We start from the raw sequence: 6,000 nt of genomic DNA on the forward strand, positions 1-6,000 counted from the left end.
CAGGATTCCTTATCGTTACCCTGGAGGGGGGAACAAGGTGACGGCCGCCAACATGGGAACGGGCCAGCCTGGCTGGGCCTCTTTTCTCTCTATGTTTCTCGCATAGAGCAACTACGGCCGGGGCCCTTACATGCATTGAGGGAAGGGGGTCTTAGCCCTTATTAGGGCGGAGAAGACCCTCTGGAGGCCACACCTACCCGGGAGGGAGGCAAATTTTGAGTGGCAAATACATCGCATGGCCTATACTTAGGTCTTATGCTGGAAAAGTAGTCGGTGGTAGATCCAGCCTCGCAGAGGGGAAGCATACAGCACGGCAACCGAGGCAGCTGTAACTGCCTAAGGGAAACACGGAGTCAACTCGTGAGGGGACAGAACCGTGGTTTTACACACAGGGGAGTCCGAACAGGAGGCCTTACCTGTGGGGCACCTATACCAGTACAGGGTAGCTTGCGGTACCCGCAGTGGTTTGGGTCGGCGAGTTCCTCCAGCAGAACTGCGACCCACGAGGGCTAGGGAGGAGTCAACCAGTGTCCCAAACCTGGGATCTCCTGGGAATGAAGGCACACTGTTTCCCCTGGTTAGGGGGAAGGGCGCTGGGTGCAAGCGATTCACCTGGTCAGATCGTGGACGTGCCACCGAGTTCTACGGGCTTGGTACCTGAGAGAACACGGGACGATACTGACTCAACTTGGAGATTGTAGAATCCCGCAAAAGTGTTAGGTGTTGCCCAGCCCGCTGCTCTACAAATGTCTGCTAGGGCAGTGCCCCTAGCCAGTGCCCACGAGGGCGCAACACTCCTGGTGGAGTGGGGCACGGCCTGGGTGTGATAAGCCAGGGAAATGGCGTCGACAACCCAGTGGGCGAGTCTCTGCTTGGAGACAGCATTCCCTTTCTGCTGTCCCCCAAAGCAGACGAAGAGCTGCTCAGAGCGTCTGGTGCTCTGTGTGCGGTCCAAGTAAATACGTAAGGCACGTACTGGACACAGCAGTGAAAGGGCTGGGTCTGCCTCCTCCCGGGGCAGCGCTTGCAGGTTCACCACCTGATCCCTGAAGGGTGTGGTAGGAACCTTGGGCACGTAGCCCGGTCGCAGTCTTAGGATCACGAAAGTGTCCGTCGGACCGAACTCCAGGCAAGCGTCGCTAACAGAGAACGCATGCAGGTCCCCGACCCTCTTGATGGAAGCGGCGCGATCAGCAGGGCGGTCTTGAGAGAGAGGGCCCTGAGTCCAACTGAGTCAAGCAGCTCGAAGGGGGTCTCCGGAGTCCCATAAGGGCGACCGAGAGATCCCAGGAGGGAAACAGGTTAGGCGGGAGGGAGTCATCCTCCGGGCACCTTTTAGGAACCTGGCGATTAAGTCGTGCTTACCAAGAGACTTGCCGTCTACCGTGTCATGGTGGGCCGCGATAGCGCAACATACACCTTGAGGGTGGAGGGGACAGCCTCCTCTCCAGCCTCTCCTGAAGAAACACGAGCACTGACCTAACTGCGCACTTCTGCGGGTCTTCGGCTCGGGAAGAACACCAGTCCGTGAACAGGCGCCACTTCAGGGCGTAAAGATGCCTGGTCGAAGGGGCTCTGGCTTGGTTAATAGTGTCTATGACGGCCGAAGGTAGGCCGGCTAGATCCTCCAGCGTCCCATCCAGGGACCAGGCGTGGAGATTCCAGAGGTCTGGATCGCGGATGCCAGAGCGTGCCCGTCCCTGAGAAAGAAGGTCCTTCCTCAGGGGAATTCAGCCAGGGAGGGGCTGTCATGAGGGCGTGAGATCCGAAAACCACGTCGGTTGGGCCAGTAGGGGGCCACCAGAGTGACTTGCTCCTTGTCCTCCCTGACCTGGCATAGCACCTGTGCAAGAAGGCTCACTGGGGAAAAGTGTACTTGCGCAGCCCAGCGGGCCAGCTGTGCACCAGAGCATCTGTCCCAAGGGGAGCCTCTGTGAGGGCATACCAGAGCGGACAGTGGGAGGTTTCCTGGGAGGCAAACAGGTCTACCTGGGCCTTGCCGAACCTGTCCCAAATCAGCTGGACCGATTGGGGTGGAGCCTCCACTCTCTGCCGGGCAAGTTTTGCCTTGACAGCGCGTCCGCTATCACATTGAGGTTGCGGGGATGTGAGTGGCGCGCAGTGACTCCAGTCGCTGCTGACTCCAAAGGAGGAGACGGCAGGCGAGCTGTGACATGTGGATGGGCGTACTCTGCCTTGGCGGTTTATGTAGGCCACCACCGTGGTGCTGTCTGTCCTGACTAGGACATGCTTGCCCGCGAATCAACGGAAGAAATTTCTTCAGGGCAAGAAAAATGGCCAGCAGCTCTAGGCAGTTGATGTGCCAGCGCAGCGGGCCTCGGTTCCACCGGCCTGCGGCTGCGCGCCTGTTGCACACGGTGCCCCAACCCAATTTGGAGGCATCGGTTGTAACCAGAACACGACGGGAAACCTGCTGCAAGGGTACTCCTGCCTATAGAAAGCAGAGGTCTGTCCAGGGTTTGAAGGTTTGGCGGCAGGCGGGGATAACTTCCACGCTGTGCGTGCCGTGGCGCAATGCTCGTCTCGTTGGAAACGTTTCAAAGGGACCACGGTGCCTGGTTCGAAAGAAGCGAGGCATTCCAGCACTGACTGAGCACGCTCGTTGGAGAGACGTGCTGTCATTGAGACTGAGTCTAACTCCAAACCAAGAAAAGAGATGCTCTGGACCGGGGTGAGCTTGCTCTTTTCCCAGTTGACCTGAAACCCTAAACGGCCGAGGTGCTCGAGCACCTGGTCTCTGTGTGCGCATAGTAATACCTGCGAGGAGGCCAAAATGAGCCAATCGTCGAGGTAATTGAGTATGCGTATGCCCGCTCCTCGTAGCGGGGCAAGAGCCGCCTCTGCGACCTTCGTGAAGACGCGAGGGGACAGAGACAGGCCAAAGGGGAGGACCTTGTACTGATACGCCTGGCCGTCGAACGCGAACCGTAGAAAGGGTTGATGTCGAGGGCGAATTGAGACGTGGAAGTACGCGTCCTTCAGGTCTACCGCTGCAAACCAATCTAGATGCCGGACGCCAGATAGAATTTGTTTCTGGGTAAGCATTCTGAACGGGATTTTGGACAAGGTCCGATTGAAAACTCGCAGGTCCAAGATCGGTCGTATGCCGCCGCCTTTCTTGGGTACAACGAAGGGCTGTAGAAACCCTTCTTCGTTTCGGTCGGAGGGACAGGCTCTATCGCGTCCTTGATTAGAAGGGAGGCGATTTCCTCGCGCAGGGAGTGGGCATGTTCGCCGTGCACTGCGGAGGAACAAACTCCCACGAAGGGGGGCGGAGACCTGGCAAACTGAATTGCGTAACCGAGTCGAATGGTCCGGTGCAGCCACCGTGACGAGCTGGGCAGTGAAAGCCATGCCTCTAAGCTCCGTGCTAGGGGCACCAAGGGGACGAGTATTTCGGACGTACCCGGCGGGCCATGGCGGTCGCGGAACAGGTAACGCGGCGTCGGAGGTGCTGTGGCGTCCGAGGCTCTGGTGCTGAGAATAAACTCAAAGCACTTACCTTGTTCAGCGCACCGGCAGGGCGGGTTAAGTGACTGAGGAGGAGGTCTGATGCTGGCGTCCTCTGGACTCGTCTGAACCGGCCGGCCGGGGAACAGTCGTGGGGCTGAGGTCGGAAGCACTGCATCCTGGGCGCCGAGACTGTTGAGGCCTGAAAGCAAAGTGCCGTGAGAATGGCATTTGTGGGCCATGTGACCCAGAGGTAAAGGAAATAGCTCTTTTATTGAGAATTTGGTACGGGGCTGCGGCAAATGAAAAAACAAAAGATTCTCCTCCCGGCCCTCCACCGGGGGACGGAGTGGTCTTACCACCTCCAGAGCTAACTTCTCGTCCTCTGGGTCCGCTGTCTCAGGGACGCTTGGGAGCCTTCCGGGTCCTCGAAGGGGTCCGTGAGGCAGGGGGCGTACGCTTCCTGCGGTTTGCTCGACGCCGGGGCTGAGAGCTGGGCCCAGGTTGGGGCAGAGCAGAAGGTCTTCTGGCCGCGGGAGGATGCCCTCGGCGAGCAGGTGGGGCCTGGGCCGTGGTGGCAAGCTTGCGGCGCGGCATGATGTGTGAAATGGCCTCCGTCTGCTTCTTCACCAGGAAGAACTGCTGGGCAAAGTCCTCAATGGTGTCGCCGAAGAGGCCAAACCGGTGAGGCAGGGGCGTTGAGGAAGCGAGTCTTGTCAGCTTCACGCATCTCAACCAAGTCCAGCCATTGCTGACGTTCCTGGACCACCAGAGTGGCCATCGCCTGCCCGAGTGCCTGCGCTGTGACCTTCGTCGCTCTCAGGGCGAGGTCGGTCGCTGAGCGCAGTTCCTGCAGCGTGTCGGGATCAGGGCCACCCCTGTGCATGTTGCGAAGTGCCTTGGCTTGATGGACCTGCAGGAGAGCCATGGCATGCAGGGCGGAAGCGGCACGTCCGGTAGCGCTGTAGGCCTTCGCGGTGAGCGAGGATGTCGCTCTACAGGACCGGGAAGGGAGTACAGGGCGGCCCCGGCAGGTGGTAGTGCTTTCGGGACATAAGTGGAGCGCAACAGCTCTATCCACCTGGGGGGATCTCCGTGTACCCGTGGTGCGCTCCGCCGTCGAGGGTGGCGAGGGCGGATGAGCAGGTGGCGGTGCGACGAGTGGAGAGGGGTGCTCTCCACGAAGACGTCAGCTCATCATGCACCTCCGGGAAGAAAGGAACCGGGGGGGCGAGGCTGCGAGCGGCGCCCCACGCCCAAGAACCAATCGTCCAGCCGTGATTGCTGTGGGGACGATGGAGGGTTCCAATCCAGGCCCACGCTGTTGGCAGCCCAGGAAAGCATATCGGACATCTGTGCGTCGGCCTCCTCCTGGGCGTGCAAGCCCGAAGGCGGCAGCCCTCCGATGTCGCGGCGAACTCATCTGCTTCCATTGCAAGAGGATAGGCAGACTGGCTGTGAGGAGAGTCGCCGCCACCTCGAGTGGGGACGGGATTCAACGAGCGTGCCAGGGCGCGGGTGGTCCGAGGGGGCGTACCCGGCGGAGCTGCACCCGCTGTCATCCCCGAATCGCCTCCATCGCCAGCCACATCGTCCTCAATCCTGTGGGAAGAAGGAGCGACGCGGGGGGCGGCTGGAGTGGCTTGCTTACGGTTGTAAGCAAGCCGCGACCGCAACATTGTCATGGTCATGTTCTCGCAATGAGAACATGAACCATCCACAAACGCAGCCTCAGTGTGATCACTGCCCAGACACACGAGACAACGCCTGTGGCCGTCGGAAGCGGAGAGTACTCTACTGCATCCAGGAACAACACAGGGGCGGAAAGGCATCTTTATAAAGACGCGTCCTTAAAAGGACGTTCAACGCCGCTGTGTTTTTTTGCTCTTTTTAGAGGAAATTACTCTTTTAAATAAAATCACTCTTTTATGAATGAAAGAACTCGTGAGAGATCTTTCTTATCTGCTACTGTCGATGCGCTCAGGGGCAGGAAGTGCACAGCCGTGCAAACAGGAGAAAGCCGCTGTTGTGCGCCGTAGAATCCAACAGCATGCAGCAGAGGATAGCAGGAACTTCGGTGTGTAAAACGCAGCAGTCTGCAAACACGACCATCGGCTCGAAGAAATTTTCTGAATGAACTCCCGTATTTGCGCCGCTTAAATACCCGTATGTCCGGGGGCGGGACATGCAAATACTGGTTGCCAACTCTCATTGGCCTTTTTTCATAGGTCAGAGGTGAATATCGGCGCTCAAGAGAGACCCCTAGTGTCGCTTCTCTGACACAACGTGGAGAGAGCGACAGAAGGGGAACTATATCCAAGGGGGTAGATTTGGCCTGAATGTTGGAGGGGGCATGAAGCACATTTCCATTGATCATGGTTACCTCCCCCCTATTCCCACCGGAATCTACGTCCCTGTCTATATCAAACAGTCTACCTCTAACAAACTTAATCGGCAAACAGATCATCTGAATCTAAACAAGTTCACTGAAACTGAGGTAAGATACAAACAGACATTTTCAAGATTTAT

The sequence above is a fragment of the Xyrauchen texanus genome, chromosome 29, assembly GCF_025860055.1.
Source record: "Xyrauchen texanus isolate HMW12.3.18 chromosome 29, RBS_HiC_50CHRs, whole genome shotgun sequence".
Lineage (NCBI taxonomy): Eukaryota > Metazoa > Chordata > Actinopteri > Cypriniformes > Catostomidae > Xyrauchen > Xyrauchen texanus.